At 38.9% G+C, this 21,363-nt stretch overlaps 1 protein-coding gene across 3 annotated transcripts in view; it reads left to right on the top strand.

Annotated features, from left to right (window-relative positions):
• Nucleotides 1-21,363, top strand: part of HIVEP2 (HIVEP zinc finger 2) — a 170,763-nt gene that overhangs the window by 79,988 nt on the left and 69,412 nt on the right. For all 3 annotated transcript variants that reach the window (XM_036415029.2, XM_045572784.1, XM_045572783.1), the window contains exon 2: nt 13,815-13,925. The gene's annotated coding sequence lies outside the window, so the exon portion shown is untranslated. The remainder of the gene's footprint in view (nt 1-13,814; nt 13,926-21,363) is intronic.

Raw genomic sequence — 21,363 nt, 5'->3', positions numbered from 1 at the left:
AAAGAGCAGAATTGGGAGGGTTCAATTACGAAATAGTGAACATTTCTGGTCAGTGACAGGGTGGACAGCAACCCAAACCAGGGGATTTCCCCTGTTGGCTTGTGGCAGGAATTCCCTTTCTCTTCCTCCTGCCCTCAGCATTAGGACACTCCCTCTTCACGACTGACCTAGCTTCTGATTCACTTATTTTCTCTGCTCTTCTTTCCCACATTTCTGCTATTGCCACCAGTGACTGGGCCACCACTGCTGCCTTTGCAAAAGCCAAGGGCCACTGAGATTCTTTTTGCTGATCCGTGCCCAGCACTTTGGCCCAGGATCATGTGTCTTGCTATTCTTAATTATTAATGTCTTAGAGTTCTGCCTAAGCTTTTATGGCCCCTGCAGGAAAAGGTGAGGGACCATTTCATTTCCTTCTGACTCAAGTCCTCAGTGTGACTATTTTTTTCTAATGGAATCTATGTCATATAAAGAGACTAGGCTCTGTAGTACTCACTACTTTGCCTTTGACTAACCTGGCATGACACTCACTATTTGTGACTCTGGTTCTAGAGGGACATGTTCCAAATTTCAAATAGTAGACTTAGCAACAAAACTTAAATTTTAAGGGGGAACCTCTTTGGCCAGCTGGCGGATGAGCTATAATAGTCCAGCTTGTACCTGTTCCAAGTGAGTTCTTTACCAAAACCACAAAATGACCCTCAGGTAGGCAGCTTAGACCCCTCTTTCCATTGAACTGCTCCCACCCACCTTAAGTCCCAGACTTGGAGGGCAGACAGGCACGACCAGCTATGGGAAAAATAGGACTCTGGCAGTCTCATTGGGTTCCATTTAGATGGGCTCTTTTGTATATTCTTTGCCAAATGTACTAAGTCTGCAAAAAAAGGAAAATAATACCTTCACCTGTAGATTGAGATGCCACTGAGGGAAATCAATAAGAAAACAACTGTCATCTTAGCAGGTTCTATAAAGAGGAAGAGAAAAGATATATGTTGTAAGAGGATGCAGTTAAACTAAGGGGAGTTTAGGTTAAAGAAAAGATAAGAACAAAAACACTGTACTCTTTGTTTCTACATCAGATAATAAATGTTTACAACAAATTTGTCACAGATAGGAATGTTCATCATTTTAGACTGGAAATATACAATGGAAAGGATTGCTCCTCCAAGACGTGAAAGGGTCTTCCAATTCTGATAATCTGGTTTTTCATCTTTCCCTCTACATTTATCAGGTTGCACATATTGACATTTGAGACTGACAGATAAATCTGTGCAAGCTAGAATGTGCGAATGATGACCAGTGACTTCTTCTGGGAAGTTTCTCGGACATTCATACCGATGATTTTCAAATTGGATTCAGGGTGCCCTGGAACATCCAGCAGTTTTGAAAGAAAGTGAAATTGTGGTGGAGTTAACCTGTGTCTCTTTAAATGACCTCTAGATGAGAGGCTTCAGATCATGACAGGAGGAATTCTTATCTTCCAAATTTAAAATCATGTACCTTTACAATGTTGCCTTTCTTAAATACTGTTACATAGCTTTCTAATTAGATAGTATGCCTTTTATTAAGGGGTCTATACAATAATAATCTGTTATCAACATGTGTCCTTCATTAGCCCCTATGTTCATTAGGACCAGAACCATGGCTTTGGGAATACACAATAGTTGTTTGCTAAATGAATAATTGAATAAATGAGAGAGAAAAACAGTTCACCATGAACACTGGGTAAGAAAAGCACAATGCTCTTTGGGGGGGAAAAAAAAAGATATTTCCCAATAATGAAGGTAAAACAAAATTTAGATAAGTCTCATATTGCAATTTTTGTGTGAAATGTATGACTTTTATTTAAGGACAAATAAATACTGTATTTTCTACAAAAGGAAAGCATGGCATGCCCTCCAAAAGTAATCTAGTGGAACATGGAAATATAAAGTCCTCCAAACCCATCAGTTTTAGTCTTACTTTATCGTAGTAAACACTTTTCAGTGCCAAAGTAAATTAGGGCAATGATCTGGGTAAAAGCATATTCTTGGGCTGTTTGAGAAAGATTTTGATTTGGCTGTCAGAATTAGAGCAATGACCCCCTCATTTCTAAGAGGGAAAGCATTCCATCACTGTTTCATACAGACCTCATTGACCCACCTGCACCTCTGTCACCATGTGGTTCAGCCATACCAGCATAGACAGTGAGTCATCAGGGATGGTTCAATATATTAAACTTCCTTTGGTTTGGCTGGTGGTCCAGTTGCCAGATTGTAATCATAAGTGGAATTGAAAATTGAATGCATGCAACTACCAGGTTCTTGGACTTCTTCAACCCAAGAATTTTTAAAAAATATATTTTATTGATTTTTTTTACAGAGAAGAAGGGAGAGGGATAGAGAGCTAGAAACCTCGATGAGAGAGAAACATTGACCAGCTGCCTCCTACACATCCCCTACTGGGGATGTACCCGAAACCAATGTACATGCCCTTGATTGGAACCTGGGACCTTTCAGTCCACAGGCTGACTGTCTATCCACTGAGCCAAACCAGTTTTTGCCCCAAGAATCTTTTTATGTTGCTGCTATATATATGTTTTCAAGAGCATTGGTTTAGATTCAAACTCACTGGATTAAAAAAAACAACAACAACAACAATACACATTTTCAGCCCTAACTGTAATGCCATGGTCATGTTCGTTCCTTTAACTCTTGGGGCTTCAAGTCCTCTATGAGGGTGGAAATAATAGTACCTGCCTCCTAAAAACATTTAATGAGAAAATGCACATAAATCACTTAGCATGTTGCTGGAACTCAAGGACTCAGTCAATGTTGTGTGAGTCTACATTCCCAAATGGGGCTTTGAGGGTCAGGATAAGAGGATAATGTGTATGCTTCCATTAACGTAGGCAGAAAGCAGTGGGGGAAAAAAAATGACTTCATTTCTAGAGGTGATTACCCTGCTCTACCCTTCCCCACACCCAGGTAAAATTGTGTGCCTGGTGTGCTAGTCAGACCCAGTTAGCATTATCTCTAAATTCACTAATATTAAGTTCATCTTTGGGTGCCATTAGCTTCATCACATTTCATTGAGGAATATTAGAAAACATTTGTTATTGGGATCCTTATGTTGTTGAGGTGGATTTTTAGCAGGTATGTAGTTACCATGGGCTAATCCATGTTGATTTTTTAATAAGATGTCTTAGCAAGGAAGATTCATCTTCGACCCTTCCGTATTAAAGATAAAGTTTCCGGCACTATGACGCTGGACTATTGCAGATTATATTATGTAACTGTTTCCCTTTGGCATGCCTGAGAACAGGAAATGTGTTTCCAGAGATCAGTTCACATGGAAGAAAATTGTAAATATGTGAATAAAAATTTTGTTTTGCTTTTTCAGTATTAGCCAACTTCACGTAGATTTGTTGTTTTGATCTGTTTTGTAGTCTTATACTGGTTTGGTAGAGGAACCACATACAAGCATCCTGTTTTCATAATATCCAGCACAAATCCCAGTGCAATTATATGAGAAGTAGCTAAGTTTCTTCCTATAGAAGCAGGGTTTGTTTTTTTGTTTGTTTGTTTGTTTTTAATTTCCATTATTTAATGTTTCTTTTCAAATGTTTAGAATTATAACTAAAACAAAATTGATTTGTATCATCAGGCCTAATGTCCTGCTAAGTGTTAATTGTGCAGGGTTTTTATAAAGAGTTTAAAGGTAACTGAACAAAGCGTAGGGCCTGACCCTCTACCATTGAAATGGTATCCATTTTAAATTGAAAATATTTATAAATCTTTTTTAGTATTTTTTTTTTTTTTTTGGCTTCCATTTCATGGTTTCATCTTTTTGAAACTGTAAGATCCTTTTAACGTTTGGCTTAGGTTAAAATAAGTGAAGTTGAATAGAAAGGAGATTTTTAAGGGTTGTAATAAGGCTTTAGAACTGATAAAAGAGCCAGACGGATGATTCAGAGGCTGAAAATAGCTCTCCAATTTATGCAATCAAGTAAAGCTCTGTACCTTGGCCTTCCCCACACAGGATTAGCTGAGAGTTGGAAGTCATTCCACCCCCGGCATGCCACCACGGATGACACGCTGGGCTTAGGACAAACCGGTGCCTAAATGGAGCACGTGTTGCTCGAAGGATAACCCTGATGCACAGGGTGGATTAGAGTTGAGTGACCTCAACTCATATTCATTTCCTCTAAAAGGAAAACTCAACAAGGCTCTCCCTGTTCCGCCGAGCAAGCGTTTACGTAGCCTGGGTTCTCACAGTGGCACCCAGTGACCTCCAGGGGCCCAGGGGCCCCATTTCTCTTTGATGCTTGCTTCCCTGAAAGGCCTTGGGGACACTGGCAGCATTTATCCTGGGCCTTAGGTATCTCCTTTTAAGACCATGGAAGGGAGAGTGATTGGTTTTCCTTTTACTCTCTTACAGATTTCTTTCCCTGACTTTGTTTTCTGTATGTTTTTATGCAAAACGCTGTTAAATTAAATGAGGAGTCTAGAGGCTGATTCCTGAACTACCTCCATTTCTGGTGAGCAAGTGGGGAAGCTTTTCTGGGTAGAACCTCTTAGGGAGGCCTGAGAGCTGAGTCATCAGGGTGAGTGAGAGTTTGATGCCTCTCTTAAATCCCCGAAATGCGAAATTCGAAATGTGGCTGTGGGCTGTGTGCTGTCAAGTAAATAAAACTGTCAGGTTATAATGAATGGGCGATGCTTCCCCAATTAAACAGAATTGATGAGGAATATCTGGGAAGATATTAACAATGGAAAGGCGATACTTGCATTTAAATGATCTTAATTACCCCTTTGACTTAATGCCCTATTAAGATGAACCAGAGAGCATCACGTCTGGCTTAGCTCTATTGTCCTTAGTCAGTGGGGGTGAGCAGAAAGGACCAGAGGGCGTTCCTGTGCACTGTGGTGTCTGCTTTTGCAGAAGGAAGGTTTGGAAATGTATATTCTTTTTTTTTTTTTTCTTTCCTTCAAAAGAAATTAAACCTGAGCCCTGACAGGAGAGGGTAAAATCTCCAGCAGACCTCCCCAGTGCTTGGAATTTACAGACTCTTCCTTGTCCCAGTTTGCTATTGTCCTGAGGCAACACACTCCCCTGCTGCTCTTTGCGTCTTTGGCAGTTGGCCAGCCTCCCGGGGCCTCCGGCTTTGATGTGAGGAGCAGGCTGTCCTCGGGCAGGCTGTTGCTGCCCTGGCCTGGGCTTTACTCTCCAGAATGCCAGGAGGGATGTCCTGTCTCGCACTATACGTTTCAAGGGAGGGCCCCAGTCACCCCCAGAGGTTTCTAACGCTCCTCCGTGGCAGAGGCAGCCTGGCTGCCTTGGTGTCAGCCACAAGTGGCTGCCCCAGCTGCTCAGCCTGCTTTGCTGGCTTTCCGGGCCTGCCCTCCAAGGGGAGGTCCTCTCCCCCTGGGGGAGACAGCAGCCCTGCCAGGTCAGCTGTCAGTCTGAAGGGCCTCCTTGGCAGGGCTCAGGGGAACCGACCCAGCGGGTTAAACAGCTTCCTCTGGGGACATTGCATCGACCTTCATTTGATCTGAGCCTGGCAGTCTGGTTAGTGAGGAGAATAATTCTTCTGGCTGGGGGAATCTTTCTTAACTGAACCTATTTCCACCATGGTTCCGGGCTGGCAGTTAGATGTCTGTGCCTTTGCAAATCTAACTTCTACAACTTCTGGTGATTTCTATTGGCAGTTCTAAAAGCAGGTGGACATGAACACAGGGGACTGTAATGAGAGATACTGGGAAGAAAGAAATGGGACTGCTTTATAACTAACCAAAAGTGAGACCGTGCCAGAGGGGTGGGGGCGGGAGAGAGTTTCTTGTGATGAGCTGTCTTCAGAAGGGCCAATTTGATTCAGTTTGCCTGGGCAGACTGAAAGCAGACCATATCTTGTTTTGTTTAGAGACATAGTAGATTGCACTGTACCTTGGAAGGCAGCTATGCTCACCACTATACCACCAACACAGCTTTGCACTGTATCTTGATAGGCTTAATAATAACATATCCCACAGAGGAGGAGTTTATTATAGCAAAATCCAATCACCAACCATTCTTTATTTATTTGTATCAAGTTTTATAATGTCCAAAGTTGTTTTGTTTGTTTGTTAGATCCTGTAAGTAGAGTTTCTAATGAGTTAAACTCTTTGGCAGCAAGTATGAAAACGACTATTAGCTCTTTTTTTGCAGTAGATTGGAGAGGGCAGCCTGCAGGATCCCGTGATATCGTTAGGGGAGGACTCCTGAAAGACTTCAGAATAGAAAGGGGAAGAGATTTGTAGAAGACAACCTTGAGAGTCTTTTTAGGGCATGCCTATTTGCATTCTGTTTAGTGCTTTGCAGCTATTCATGGGTAACTCTTTAGCATCCTCCTATTAGTATCATTTTCTTGTCATTTATGAGTGGTTGCTGTGTGTATTATATTAAGGGTAGATAACTTCATTGGTCCATCCTGAATCGAGGACCTTATTTAGGGCAGCTTTAGTGATGCAGGTATCTTATAATACCCAAGTTTAGATGCTTTAGAATAGCAGAGGTTTGTCATAATCCATTGCTTAAATTCTGTCTTCCAGCAAACCCTGGGGATTTCTATAGGATAGGAGCATGGAAGGGACAGTAGCTGATAGTCCTGGCACTTAGCATTCACAGGAAAGGTAATATTTGCAAGAATTCCACCCATCATATCTTACTGCTTACGCTAGAAGGTGAAGTTGGTAGTTCTGATGATGAAACTGGAACTCAGGGAGATTGCCCACCTGACCTAAGAATGCTAAAATGTGCCATTTCTCTTTTAAATGTGACCTTCCCCTCCTGCAGCTCATAGGTTCTCTCACATGCCTGTAATTTTCTTCAGTAAAAGAATTTTGGAGATTTCATTTTCATATTTATATCAACCTTTGCAATCTTATGTTTCATGTCTGTTGAATCCACTGGGCCATATATTGTGGATTGACAGGAACAATTAAAGATATTTTAAAAATCTAAGGCATCATTCATTAATAATTTCATTCTGTTTCTGGGTGTGGTTTTCTTCCCGTTGTCAGCCAGTGTGGGAGGAAAGGGAAGAATAATGTTGGATCCCACCGTGTTGTGTGGGTAAGTGCAATCCAAAAAGTATCTTATAGAAGGAAAAATGTTCTTATTATAAAAATAAAATACTAAATAACAGAAGATTATTAATTCTAGTGAAAATTTGTAGTCCAGTGCTAAAATTGTTAGTCGTTAAAGACATATGTTAGTAAAAGGCATACATATGTATAAACATATATACAAAAGTGGTAATTCTCTGCTACCAGGCTTACACTAAAATGTCATTAAGAAGGCTATTGTTGTCTGGTGGGTGTGGCTCAGTGGTTGAACGTTGACCTATGAATCAGGAGGTCATGGTTCAATTCCCTGTCAGGGCACATGCCAACATTGCAAGCTCAATCCCCAGTGTGGGGCATGCAGGAGGCAACCAATCAATAATTCTCTCTCATCATTGATGTTTCTATCTCTCTCTTCCTCTCCCTTCCTCTCTAAAATCAATAAAAATGCATTTTAAAAAAAGAAAGCTGTGGTTGTTGCTAATGGAGAGAATTTGCATAAGTCTAAGGCAACAGCATTATAATTCCCAAACCCCTTCACATTTTAAACTCAGTTGGAAATTTCCTTCACCTAGTTAAAAGTTTTCGAATGATAATATCTACAACCACAGAGCAAGTGCACTGTAGTTTTTGCCCATTGGAACTCTAGGCACTCCCTTCTAGAATTCCTTTTTTGGTCTGCTGCTCGTTTTCTGTCCACATCCCCCACAGCCTGAGGCTTGAGGAGTTTGACCTGCCTATCAAGTCATTTGCCACTATTCTAGCCCCTACTGAGCTCTTCCTATTCTCAACTTTCATTTTACTTAGAATCATTACCAAACAGCTTAGCATTTGGCACTGGCATTTTTAAAGTTATTTTTATGTGTTGGCTCAGTGCTTATGTTATTATGCATTTTATAATCTCCATAGCAACTAGCACTGTGTTAGGTACCTTGCAAAAGCCGTCATTGGTTGATTGTTGTGTCTGTTGTCTGGCTGTCAGTAAACTGTTGTTACAGACTAGAGCCGTGCTTCTCAAGATGTGGACTCTAGACCTGTGGTCAGCAAACTGTGGCTCTCAAGCCACTCGCGGCTCTTTGGGCCCTTGTGTGTGGCTCTTCCACAAAAATACCACAGCCTGGGTGAGTCTATTTTGAAGAAGTGGCATTAGAAGTTCAAGTTTAAAAAATCTGGCTCTCAAAAGAAATTTCAATCGTTGTACTGTTGATATATGGCTCTGTTGACTAATGAGTTTGTCGACCGTTGCTCCAGGCCCACGCTTCAGCATCACCTGGAAGTTCTAGCAGCCTGGCCCCCATGCAGACATGTAGAGTCACAATCATCATGCTAACGAGCTCCTAGGGTGACTCACATGCAAAGTTTTCATATCCCTGTTGGGGAAGGTCTCTTTTCCTGGGCAGGGTGGAGACCCCATGAACCTCCAGCTTCCCTTTTGTGCCAGTGCTGTACTGTAGGGATGTAAGGATCTGATTGTAACATACTGAGCCTGCTGCCACTTCTACTGTGACAGTGAGGTTATAAATTTAATCCTAATGTTAAAAAGGTAAAAGAAAAGGTTTAAATGGCCAGAGGGTCCCATTAAATCATCAGGACTGTATTTGTATTCTGATTCAAAACAACCTCCTGATCCAAATCATTAAAATTACCCCTCTAAATGGCATCTTTTAAAATTCTAAAACTGAGAAGCAAAAAGTATGATTTCCTTTTCCTTAGTTACTTTTTTATTTTTTTACTTGAAATGTTTACACCCACTCAACTTGCTATTTTGAACTCTGGGAAAGAAAATTTGTGGGCATCTTGCAGTTTTTCAGGAAACGAGGCTTAGATTCAGTACTCGCCACATTTTCTCTGTGTTTCTTTCCTCGGGAAGGTGGAGAAGCACATCACTCATGCTTTCACTGTGCTTGGCACACAGTGTGACTTTCAAAGTGTGGGTGGAAAACAGCTCCTGTCCTTATTTGCCCAACTTCACACAGATATTCCTGCTTTTCCCCCCACCATTTCTTCCATTTGTCCTTTCCTTCCCTTTCATCCGAGTGTCTGGAATTCTTCAGGTCAGCATAGGTTTTGTAAAATATAAGACTCCTTGAGAGTATTTAGGTTTGTTAAATCAAGGGAGGTGATGGATGCGATTAGTATGTGCAACAATATGTAGACTATTCTCAGTCAAATTTTATCTTACATTTTTTTAAGTCATTTACATTTCTCTGTTAGTATTTCTGTTTCTTTGAATCCAAACCTATTTCGCAGGTAACAGAAATAAGAGACACTGGTTGGGATGGAAGGACAGGGGAAGGATATTAGGTAACGTCAGCCATTTAGCTATGTTTTAAATGAACTCAGGGCTTTGTCATGTAAAAATACTAAGAAAATACATCAGTTACATGGAATATTATTTTGTGGCTGTGTCATTTACATGCAGTTTCATCTTACATTTGTTGAGGCAATTAAAATGTTTTGTTTTAGACCAGAAGCCCAATACACAAAGATTCGTGCAAGAATGGGCCTTCCTTCCCTTGGCTGCCTTTGCTCCTGTTGGAGCCACCTTTTCACTCTGGCCCAGAGCCACCATTCCGCTTTCCCACTCTGCCCAGAGGCCTGGAGTGGCTGGGGAGGTGTGGAACGCCTGTGTTGTTGCCATGAAGATACAAGCATCCCAGCAGCTTGGCACCTGTGTATGCAAATTAACCCACCATCTTTATTGGGTTAATTTGCATACTTACTCCTGATTGGCTGGTGGGCACGGTGGAGGTAGAGTTAATTTGTATCTTACTCTTTTATTAGTGTAGATAGGACTTGTCTCCGGGTTCATGGGTATTCCCCCACACTTTACAATATCACCCACGGCTGAGGAGCTCCCAGAGCATCCTGGTCAACTCAGGAAGCATGGCCCCTGTATACTGCATGGGGAGGGGGGCCCCGCTCAGCTAGAGAAAGTTACTCCACTCACTGTAGGTACTCCTAATTTATTATACACAAATAACTGAAATAAATTGATTGGTGACCACACAATCAAATATCACCTAATGATAAAGTACTCCATTGTTGACACCATGTAACTGACTGAAATACAAAGTTCACATGTGTTTAGATTTTCTTTCTTTTTTTTTTTTTTCTTTTAGTGTATTTTATTGATATTTTACAGAGAGGAAGGGAGAGAGCTAGAAAGCTAGAAACGTCGATGAGAGAGAAACATCGACCAGCTGCCTCTTGCACACCCCCCAACTGGGGATGTGCCGGCAACCAATGTACATGCCCTTGACCGGAATCAAACCTGGGACCTTTCAGTCCGCAGACCGACGCTCTACCCCCGAGCCAAACCGGCTTCGGCGTGTTTAGATTTTCTGATGGAACTCAGATACCATTGACTGAGGTGGAGCTTGTTTTGTTTTGTTTTCATAGTGTGGTGAGACAGGCAATAAAAATAAATCAGAGATAAGGAGGTTTAGTCTCAGCTGCTTTCATCAGGCTATAAAATTATCTTACATGCTGCACTGCAGTGTTGTGTAGAAATTGAAGAGAACCCATGACCATATCTCAGGTGTCCTGTTCGCTCCTGAAGAAAGAGGCATTTCTGAATAATGTAGCATTGTGGTTTGCACACATGAGGCTTACCTGTTCAACAGGCCACAGATATGTATCTTCCGTGCTCATTAGAGGCAGTCATGTAACGGAATCCTCCGAACAGGTGACTAATATAATTTGTATTTACTGCTTTTGAAGTGGGATATGAGACGCCACATCAACACTGACAGATTCCTAGGTAATTTGAAATCGCTGACCACTCAGATAACTATAATTAGATTGAAATGAGCATATTTGTTGTATTATTGGTGAACAGCCTTTTAAAATACTGGCTTAATGACTGGCCATGCTCAAGTAACTTGCATCTTCATTTGAGGCAAGAACTATATTGTTTAAGAAAATAGTACTTAACATAAGAAATTAAAAAGGACAGAATGGTAGATCTAGACTTGTACAAGTCAATTTCATATTATACATTGAAAAATTAGTGAGAAAGGAATCTTTTTATTTTATTTTAATTTCTTTATTTTCATTATAGTTGTCATGCATTATATTAGTTTCAAGTGTACAACATGGTGATTATACATTTGTATACCTTACAGAGTCTAGTACTCATCTGGCACTGTACATAGTTATTACAATGCTAAAGTTTGTGCACTGGGCGGGAGGTGGGGGGTAGTGTCTCTCAGCCCAGCCTGTGCCCTCTTGCATTCTGGGAGCCCTCTGGGGATGTCCAACTTTTGGCTTAAACCATGGGGAGCGGGCCTAAGCCAGTAATCGGACATCCTTAGCACTAACTTGGAAGCGGGAGAGGCTCACCAGCTATGAACCTGACTTCTAGCTGAGTGGCGCTCCCCCTGTGGGAGAGCACTGACCACCAGGGGGCAGTTCGTGCATTGAGCATCTGCCCTCTGGTGGTCAGTGCATGTCATAGTGACCAGTTGTTCCGCCATTGGGTCAATTTGCATATTAGCCTTTTATTATATAGGATTATTAAGTATGTTCCTTGTACTATACTTGATAATCCTATGACTACTTTTATAACTGGAAGTTTGTACTTCTTAATCCCTTTCACCTTTTTTGCCCATCCTCCTATCTACCCTCCCATCTGGCAGCCATCAGTTCATTCTCTTTATCTATGAATTTATTTCTGTTTTGTTTGCTCATTTATTTTGCTTTTTAGATTCCACATAAAAGTGAAATTATGCAATATTTGCCTTTTTTTGTCTGACTTATTTCACTTAGCATAGTATCCCCAAGTTTTATCCATTTGCAAATGGCAAGATTTCATTCTTCTTTATGGCTGAGTGATATTCCATTATGTGTATAGCTTATCTTCTTTGTCCATTTATCTATCAATGGACACCTAGTTTGCTTTCATGTCTTGGCTATTTTAAATTACACTGTAGTGCACATTGGGATACATATACCTTTTCAAATTAAAGTTTTAGGTTTCTTCAGATAAATACACAGAAGTGGAATTTCAGGGTCATATGGTAGTTTTCTCTTTAATTTTTGAAGAATCTCCATATTTTTTTCCATAGTGGCTACACCAATTTATATCTCCCAACAATGCACAAGTATTTACTTTAGTGAGAAAGGATTCTTAAGAATCTTCAAGTTCATTCCATACCATGAGAGGAAGCACCATTACTTTTTCTTGTAAAGAGACTTTGACCAAGATAAGTTGTTAAACAGATGTACTAACACAAAACTATCATGGCAAGAATCCAGCAATGATATTATGAAAATAAATGCCAATTATTATTTGAAGGAGGCTTGCTAATTCTTTCATGACATGGCTGGAAAAAGAAATTACTTTCACAGCTCTAGATGTTCAAATGTGAAAAAGGAGTGTATCGTTTTGTTTTATATTGCAACTCATTGTTTAGGTGCCTACATCTGTTGAGACAGTGTAGTTTAAAATAACCAAGTCATTTGACATTTGTCTTGTCATATTATATTTATGGCAAGAATCCTAGAATAATAATTAAGACAATTTATCTCTGGAATAAATACATTTTTTTAGACCATATCCAAATGAGTTTATTAGTTAACTACTTCTTAAATAGCAATAAGACAGAAGTCCAGACATAGATTGCCTAGGCAGTGGAAAACTAGTTCCTGTGAGTACTCTGCATTTGGGCTTTGTATGTATAATTATTGCTATTTGTCTTCATTGTCAGGAACATTTTTGTTTTGTATTTTTTCCCCCAGCATGTACCTTCCAGTAGTAGATAGGAAATCTATTTTAACTTTTTTTAAAATGAGATAACTGTCAATTTTTCTAGCATGTGTAGAGGGATTTGGGGAGTGACAATATATGGCTAATTCCAAATTGTATAGTAAAATAATCATGTATTTATGGCATTGGAGTAGGTTTTTGAACTTTCACTATAATATAGTTGTATTTGATGTCCTCGGACTTTAAAACATACTAAGTCTGCCCTGGGGAAACCTGATTCAGGAGAAGCTGGAAGCTGTCCAGGTTTCTATTTCAATCTTCTGGTCAACCCTCCAGCATCCCATTTATTTTAGGCTCTCACCAGTTGAACTACAGCTTGCTTTCTCCCCGACTTTCTTATGAAGCTGAGATGATAATTTAATATTTGGGCTTCTGAAAAAAGGTGTACTTACTAGTAAAACGAATAGAATTAACCGATATTATTTATAAACCACAAATAAGCTGTTTATGGATCTTTAATAAACTCTGTGATAGACAAGGTGTAACATTTTAAGAATGATTTGGAAATTCATGTTAGTGAGTTCTCTCCAAATTATCTGAGTATTGGTTTATATACCTTAAACAACTGCAACCTACACGTTTTCATTACATTAGCAAATTAATAAGATTCAATGAGTCTAATTCCAAAGCAGTCAGCTGCATCTTTCTAATTTTACATATCCTAACTGACAGTATATAGTCATCATTTCCGTGTGCCAATCAGTCCTGAAAATAAACTCTTCTGCTCTCACACTCTGTGGTGCTATCTTATTGTTTTCTCTATGGTTGAGCATTCATTTTATATCCCAACCTGGAAAATTTAATTTAGTTGGCAGATGATTTTGTTGTTTTATAGCTTTAAGTAGCATGGTAACTTAAGAGAAGCTACAGCAATTATCTTGGTTTGATTTCTGTGTTATTAATGTGTAGGTCATGTAATGCTGCCCTGATTTAAACACTATTGTTTGTTGTTCTTTTCTCATTAGGTGGAATCCTTGCATTTTTAAAAAGACAATAGTAACCAGACCTACTTGAAAAATTAAGTGAATTGACTTGGCTGGAACAATCTTTCCAATTCTTTAACACCCAACAGCAGGGTAAGTTGAGTTAAGTGTTTTCTATGCAGTTGGATTTAAAAATTATCGGAAAGCTCACTCAAGCAAAATATTAAGCTTTATGTAAAATTGTGTCAGTAATGATTTGAGGCCTTCAAACCCTGAAAAAGATGTCTGCCATGCCATCTAAATAAACATGTTTGTAAGTTTTTCTGTATTTCTGGAAATATCCTGATTCAAAGGATGATAAGATTAGAAAATGTTGCTATTTATAGTTTGGAACCAGATTTTTAAATTTACTTTATCAGTGATTGTTTGCATGTAATCTTGAGGTAATGTGAGAATGTAAGATTTTTTTTCTTTTAGTGAGATATTTATGTGTTATTATACTGTATTGTATCAAAGTCAAACCTAAGGTAAAATGAATAAATCAGTCACTCTTTTTCTTTTAAGTCATTATCATTTTACAGAAATCTTGGTTTCTATGATAAGAATAAATACCTTGGGAACTTAATTCAACTTCTCGGTTGCATAGTTTCTGCAGAAAATTCATGAGGTAGAAACTCTAAGCCAGGAGGAGTTTAGGCTTTTAGCAAATTATTGGTGTTGCCAAGACAGAATTCAGTGGGAACAGGACTTTGGCTACTGTTAAAATGTCAGTATAGTAAAACCTGCTCTGTCAAACAGATTTTTGGCATCAGAAGTCTAAATGATATTGATTTTAAGGTTGGTAAAAAAAATTTTAAGCCCAGACAATCTCATGTTTTAATTAACCCTTTACAAAGTAAAATTTGGGGAAAATTTGTATTTCTAAGAAAGTCCAAAGTTACAAGATTTGAGCTTCTGAAATACTAAATTTTATTCATATTTCTAAACTGTGCAGCTTGTTACTCAATTTTCCTCTGAATAGACTAGAGCTATTCTAAAACCTGATGAAATATAATGAATAAGAGAGGCAAGTGCCTAATCATGTGGGGAGCAGACTTTGCCACCAAGCTAATAGTGTCTGCTTTACCTGTGGACATATTAAGACATTTGAGGTCAGGTAGTTTTTCAGGGAGAGGGATGCATTGTTTGTACAATTCCAACAACTGCCTTTGCATTGTCTAAAACAATCTCCCCTGTAGCTATGGCCCCGAAATTGATTTATTAGTGTAGCCTCTGAGCATTCAGTGAGAGTAGAAATATCAAATGTGGAAATCCCGGGTAACTTTTCATTTTGCCATTAAGATTCATGACCCTAGATTCATTTGTGACCAATTATTTCCATTGTTATGGGCAAATGGTGCCATTCAGAAACATTTTTGGATAATTAAAGGGATATAAGTCAGTTAGATGAAAAACCCATCAAGAAGAGAAATGTTAAAGAGAGTTTCAAAAGCAAAGGCTTAATTTCTTCAATAGCTATAATAGATGTTCAAATATGAAAATTAATACTCTGAGCCACTAACTCAAAAGTCTTCGTCTGCCACATCTAATATTCTAACTACTCACAAGGTTGGCTTTTACAATTATTCCCCAGTACCCTACAGTGGTACAGTTAAATTTTAGTTGGCAGGACCTAATGTAAGCTGTGTTTAGGAAACTGTGTTATTCACGCCTCCTGAGGATGGACATGGCCTAGACACTGAGTCCAGCTGGCCTTCTCTTTGCTTATTGCACTGTGAGTGGAAGCCTTTGGTAAGACCTTTCCTGAGGTCACTGTGTTCTAAAATCATTATTTCTTTGAATTAAAAAAGGAGGCTACTGAATTCATAAGACTATGTGAGGATTAAACTTAGTAGTCACTCAGTAACTAGTGATTATGATGATAGTGATTAATAGTGTTAATGGTCACACTCAAAACAATACTTATGTTTTATGAATCATGTGACTATTTCTTTAGCCTATCATCGTGAGCATAACCAATATGATGAGTATATTTTCTCAAACCAAGCACTTATTTTGGTAAAGAAAGATGTGTATGCCTTGCACAAACAGCAATCCCTCAGGGACTTTATCTGTTTACCTGGTCTTGACCATTAGCCCAAATGAGGATTTACTTTTTTAAATAATAAATTTTAAAAATGTGTCCAACTTTCTCCATTCCCAATTGGTACTAAATAGAAACCCTCACCATTAGAACGCTTTTTCTTTTGTGGTCCTTATTTAAAGATTGCAAATACAAATGATTTTACTTATAAAGTAATGTGTCTCTTCAGATCCTGCTGTTTCCCTTCAAGTAGCCAGTACTTTGGACTACCTTTAACCTTATTCACTTTAAGGTCATAGTAGTTGAACTGTGAACCTTTAACTCCTAGGACATGCACAGATTTATATGTTCTCATTGCATTGGAGGTGACTGTTTAAGAATTTTGTAAGTGGTATTTTTTCTTTAAGCTGAGGACAGGTTAGAAGGAAGATGAAAACTGTTAACATTCACTGGGCATGTTCCACGGAGTCAGGTTCTTTGCTATAGCTGCTTAATTGTATAAAAATAAGAATTATTCATTTGAGGAAATTGGTATCAAAGCAATAATTACTTTGCTGAGAATTACATAATTATAAAGGTAATTTTTGGAGTCAGAGTTATTGAAATCTTATTTTAAATTAGGATATCTGAAATGTGTCATTCTACTTCCTGTGAAAATTATTGTATTTTGTGATTTCCCAGACTCATTGTTCATCCATCTGTCTGTCTTCTGTTATGCCTTTATATGGTTTTGTTTTTTGGTGGGGGGAGTAATTACTTACACCAATATGGGAGATAATATAATCCTTTTGACTTGAACACATTTTAGCACGTTCATAAAGCATTGATAAGGTTACAAGTAAGATCTGCTGTTTGCTTTCTATGGTGTAATAGAACTTTTTCTGATATTACATATAATTCAGAGTAAACCCAGTAAGCTTCAAGGTAGTTGTGACCTTCAAAATATTTCATTTTTATATAGGATCATTTTTACAGCTTTTCAGATGCATACACTCTTCTGTTCAGTTCTTCTATGTTTTAAGGTAATTTAAGAGTATTTCAGTATTTCTGATTACTACTAAATTGATGTGGAACATAAGGACTCTTGTGGCCTACTTACAAGAACATTTGCATATTTCTCTGTTACAACCTGAGTGAGTGGAGCCCTTACTGTTAGCCACATGGTTTCATCTTTCAAAAAAATTTTTTTCTTACACTCTTCTGTAAAACTTGACTCTTCCTGCTGTGTTTTTCAAGAATATCACTTGGCTATACTTTGATTTGTTCCTACATTCAATACTTTACCCGTTTATGTATTCATCATTCAGCCAGCAGGCATTCATGAAACCAGTGATACAAGCAAAGCACATTATGTTGCTTGGGCATTTTGTAGCCATCTGAAAAACTGACTGTGGGCTGCTTTCATATCATTTCATAGTATTACCTTCTGCCTCTCCTTCTTCCTGTCTCCTTACTTTAGCTTACAGTGTAGGACGGCTGTGTGAGGGAACCTCTTTTCTTTTTCTCGCCACACACGTGCAACTGAGTGATTGTAGGCCTTCTTTCTGTGATGGCCTGAATTACCATTTGGGTAGAGCTTTACAGTTCACAGAGGGCTTTCGCGTGACACTGTCTCTCTAAAGGCAATAGGTAGCAAGTCGATATCACTCACTTTTGCTTTGTTTATGAAGAAGTGGAGGCTCATGGGGTTATAATTTAATGAATTTCTCAAGGTCATAGTATTAGTGAGTCAAAGAACCAGAATTTTGTTTTTCTAATTTCAGATGCCATTCACTGCCAGACCACTGGCCAAATGGACTGGCAGTGTTCAAATATTAGAGATTTTTTATGTGGCTACTATATTATATTTAGTACCAATCAATAAGGAAATAGAAGCCATGTTGGAATTTGGAGAAAGAATCACAGCTCATAATTGTAAGGAATTTTGGAGGCAGCACACCTTTACCTTCCTTGGTGATATTAACTATTAAGTTCACCCAATCATTCCCCTGCTCTGAGAATCTCAATCTCCAAGCAACATCTTTATATATTAAGAATGGCCTTCAGAATTCTTATTTCTTTGACAAATTATAGGTTTCATCATAAATTACTAAATTGTATATTGAACAAAAGCACTCACATAGAAATCTTCAAGTTTTATTTCTTTTTCTGTCTGAATCATGCTGGAAATTAAGTCCAGAGGGTCATAATAAATGCGAGAAGTCCTCAAAAGGTTGAATGGACTCTTTCAGCAGGGCTAAAAATCTGCATGTTATTACCTGCTGCTGGAAAAGCCTAAGGCAAGTTCCCCAACCTGACCTTTGATATGTATATCTGCTTTACTAAAGGGCAAAATGTGTGAATAAAAAGCCCTGGGCCAGAGATTCTGGGAGCTCTCCACTAGAGTGAAGCTTCCTCTGGCTTTGTCCCATGTCTTCCAAATTTATATTTCATGTCTAGTTTATTCATTTACATGCAGCCTTTTTCCAAATTCCTTGGACCCTTGCAGATGTGGAGAAAGACCCCGGTAGAATCATTTTGACACTTTACATTTCTCCCATGTTATTTCTTATGCATATATTTATGGTAAAGTGGCTTTTGTGAGGTCTATACCTCACATGCTCATGCTGCACTGTAAGCTTCTCGAAGGTAGACTGTGTCTTCATTTTATTGGTATCCTCATCAATCTTGAAAACGATGATTGAAAAAATGTAGCTATTCAATAAAAAATTGTTAAATTTAGTAGAAATATTTGGCTGTGTGTTTCCTTTTATAATTTATTTGGGCACTGAAAATTGACACCTGGACACAGATTTAATTTTAATCCTATTAGTGAGCTGAATCATCAAGTCTGATATGTATTAAACATCCAGAGCAGAGCATAAGGACACATTTATGTGCTTTTTTAATGTTATCTCGAATGCAAAAAATCCCCTGAAAGTAAAATAACAACAATCCCTACCCCCTTAAATAAAACAGAGCAAAAATCCCTACATTCTACTTACAAGAATATTTTATTGTCTTTGTCTTGACCACGGGAACAAAAACAATTCGCCTCTGAAAAGATTTAAGAGAAAAAGTACGACTTTCTGGATATAAGGCTTCCTGGGAGATCCAGGTGGCACTTTAAGGCAGGTATGGTGCACAGCTCTCTGACGTCAGGACTAAGGCTACACTTAATTTGGCTTGTAGTGGTGGGAAGCCCCTGGAATTGTTTGAACTGCAGAGTGATGTCATCAGAGCTACACTTTAGGAACAAAGATCCTGTTGGATTGTGTTGGATGGTGTGGGGTAGAGGTGATGGTGGGGTGAGTGGGCACAGAAGCCACTTAGGAGGCACTTACATGATTTCATACAAGAGCTGTCACCTCATGTTATGCCCTCATATCTCCTCCCACACTGACATCACAGATGAAAACACTGTTTGGGAAACTTTAGTGAACATTTGATTCCCAGGTTTAGGAAATTCTTTCTGACTTACCTTCCTGCAGTCTCTTCCTTAGTGACTCACGTCTCAGGTTTTGCATCATAGAGCCCAAATTGTTTTGTGTGGGGGTTTTTTCAGCTCAAATTGTTGTTTTTAAGACTCTCCTGATATTTCCATGGGTGGCTTCCCCTGATAATTGTCTTTAGATTTCCTAGGGTACAGTGCTTAGACTTGTCCTTGGAAAGTTTGCCCCTTGGATCCAGAGAACCTTCTGCTCTCCTGACTTTGTGCTCAGAGATCAAGTGGGTGTTGAGGGCCTGAGCTGGAGTGGAGGGGTAACGATTGATAGGACACAGACAATAGGAGGGAGACTGCAGGAAGCCAATGTAGGATTATCTGATTGGAAACAGGAGGGGGGTGTGTGTGAGCGCACATGCACGCACATGTTCTGGGAATGCTGTCAATGATATCACCAGGTTTTGAGCCTAGAAGTTTGAATATAACTTTATAGGAAAACAGAGATAAAGAGAGTAGCAAGTTTGGGTAGTAGAATGATGACTGTGAGTTTTGAGTTGGAGATAAAAGTAGATATAAAACATGCACTTTATTTTTATTTTTAAGCGGGTTTATCTTTGGAAACAGGAATTCACTGGAAGGCATTAGTCCTCTTCCTCTTTTTGCTGTTCTTCCAGCTCCTTACATTTTCTCAAGAGCTGAGAATGGCTTTCGGTTATATCAACTTTTCCTCTGCCAAAATCCCCCACAAACTCACCTCCTCAGGAACACGTGTACTTGTCAGAGTATTCTCAGCAGCCAGAAGTGTAAAACATATGAGCAGAACAGCTCTCTTTTCCTCTTAAGGAGCATGGTCATTGTCATCTCACGACTTGCAGATATAGTACAACACAGGAACAGTTTTTGGCAAGCTGGAAAATCTAGGGAATTCGCAAACACATGCGCTTCTCCTTTGCTATGTTTTTGATCGAGGCAGTCTAGTTCAGGGTAGCAGGAGAATTTTTATTTGAGTGTTAAAAAATGTATGTCAATAAACTCTAAAGTTATCTTCTCAATTGGTGGTGTTTCTAACAACAGGATCCTTAGGCTTTTAAATTTGGGGGTAGCAGTGAGTTCGCTAGTCCCAGTGGGACCACTACTCCTTTCCCCATCCACTGAGCAGTTTTGAATTGTAGAAGAGATACTGTTAATTAAATCAGTTTAAGAGCATGTAATGGTCCTGTAATTATTATGTCATTACCTTGCGTATTAATGATTAAAGCAAACATTTAATAGCTATAAGGCAGTAAGTATATTTCAGTTCTTAAACCATAAAAAGATTTCCATTAACAGAATGTTTGGTGCACAAATAAATTATTCATTGACTGCAGCAGAGCTTGATTCTGTCATCAGCCTTAAGTGGAAATTTTGAGAACACCAATCATCACAGATGCCAACAGTCAGTTGGCCAGAGCCCTCATCCCTCTTACATGGAACCTGAACTTTTTTTGGCTATTTGTAAAAGCTTTCGTTCAGTTAAATTCAGTGAATATTTATGGCATTTCTGACATAGGAATTTTAGTGTTCTGGTGATTGGAGAAATACAATGATCAGCAAGTCTGCATTTTAGCCTTTAAGCTGCTTATAAACCTAAAAGAGAGATAATACTACTGTACACCAAACTTGGATGTAAGGAGCCTAAGTAGCACCCTCAGAAATGTATCAAGTACAATGTGTTGCGAATCCAGAGGAGAAAGGCATCATGCACTTTCTTGTGGTATAAGGTGGGGGAAAGGGCATGGAGATCAGGAAGTGTTTCCTGAGGAAGCCTTTACACATGGGCAAGGTTTTGACAGGTGGAGAGAATTACAACATAAGCAAAGAGATGGGATGGGTAATAGGGGTGTTATCATGGAATTAAAAGTAACAGGATGGGAACAAGCTTTGGTAAGTGAAGATAAGACATTACAGAAGAGAGAAGAAACATGCAAAGAGATCTATAAAGGATAGAGGACTTTGAATGTGTGATTAATACACCAGTAAGATATTTGAGAGATTTAACCCATTTTTTTTTTTTAGCTCAGGAGTAACATGATTGGATTATATTT

Source organism: Pipistrellus kuhlii, unplaced genomic scaffold, assembly GCF_014108245.1.
Source record: "Pipistrellus kuhlii isolate mPipKuh1 unplaced genomic scaffold, mPipKuh1.p scaffold_m20_p_5, whole genome shotgun sequence".
In the NCBI taxonomy this organism is placed as follows: domain Eukaryota; kingdom Metazoa; phylum Chordata; class Mammalia; order Chiroptera; family Vespertilionidae; genus Pipistrellus; species Pipistrellus kuhlii.
This window is presented reverse-complemented; position numbering and strand designations above follow the sequence as displayed.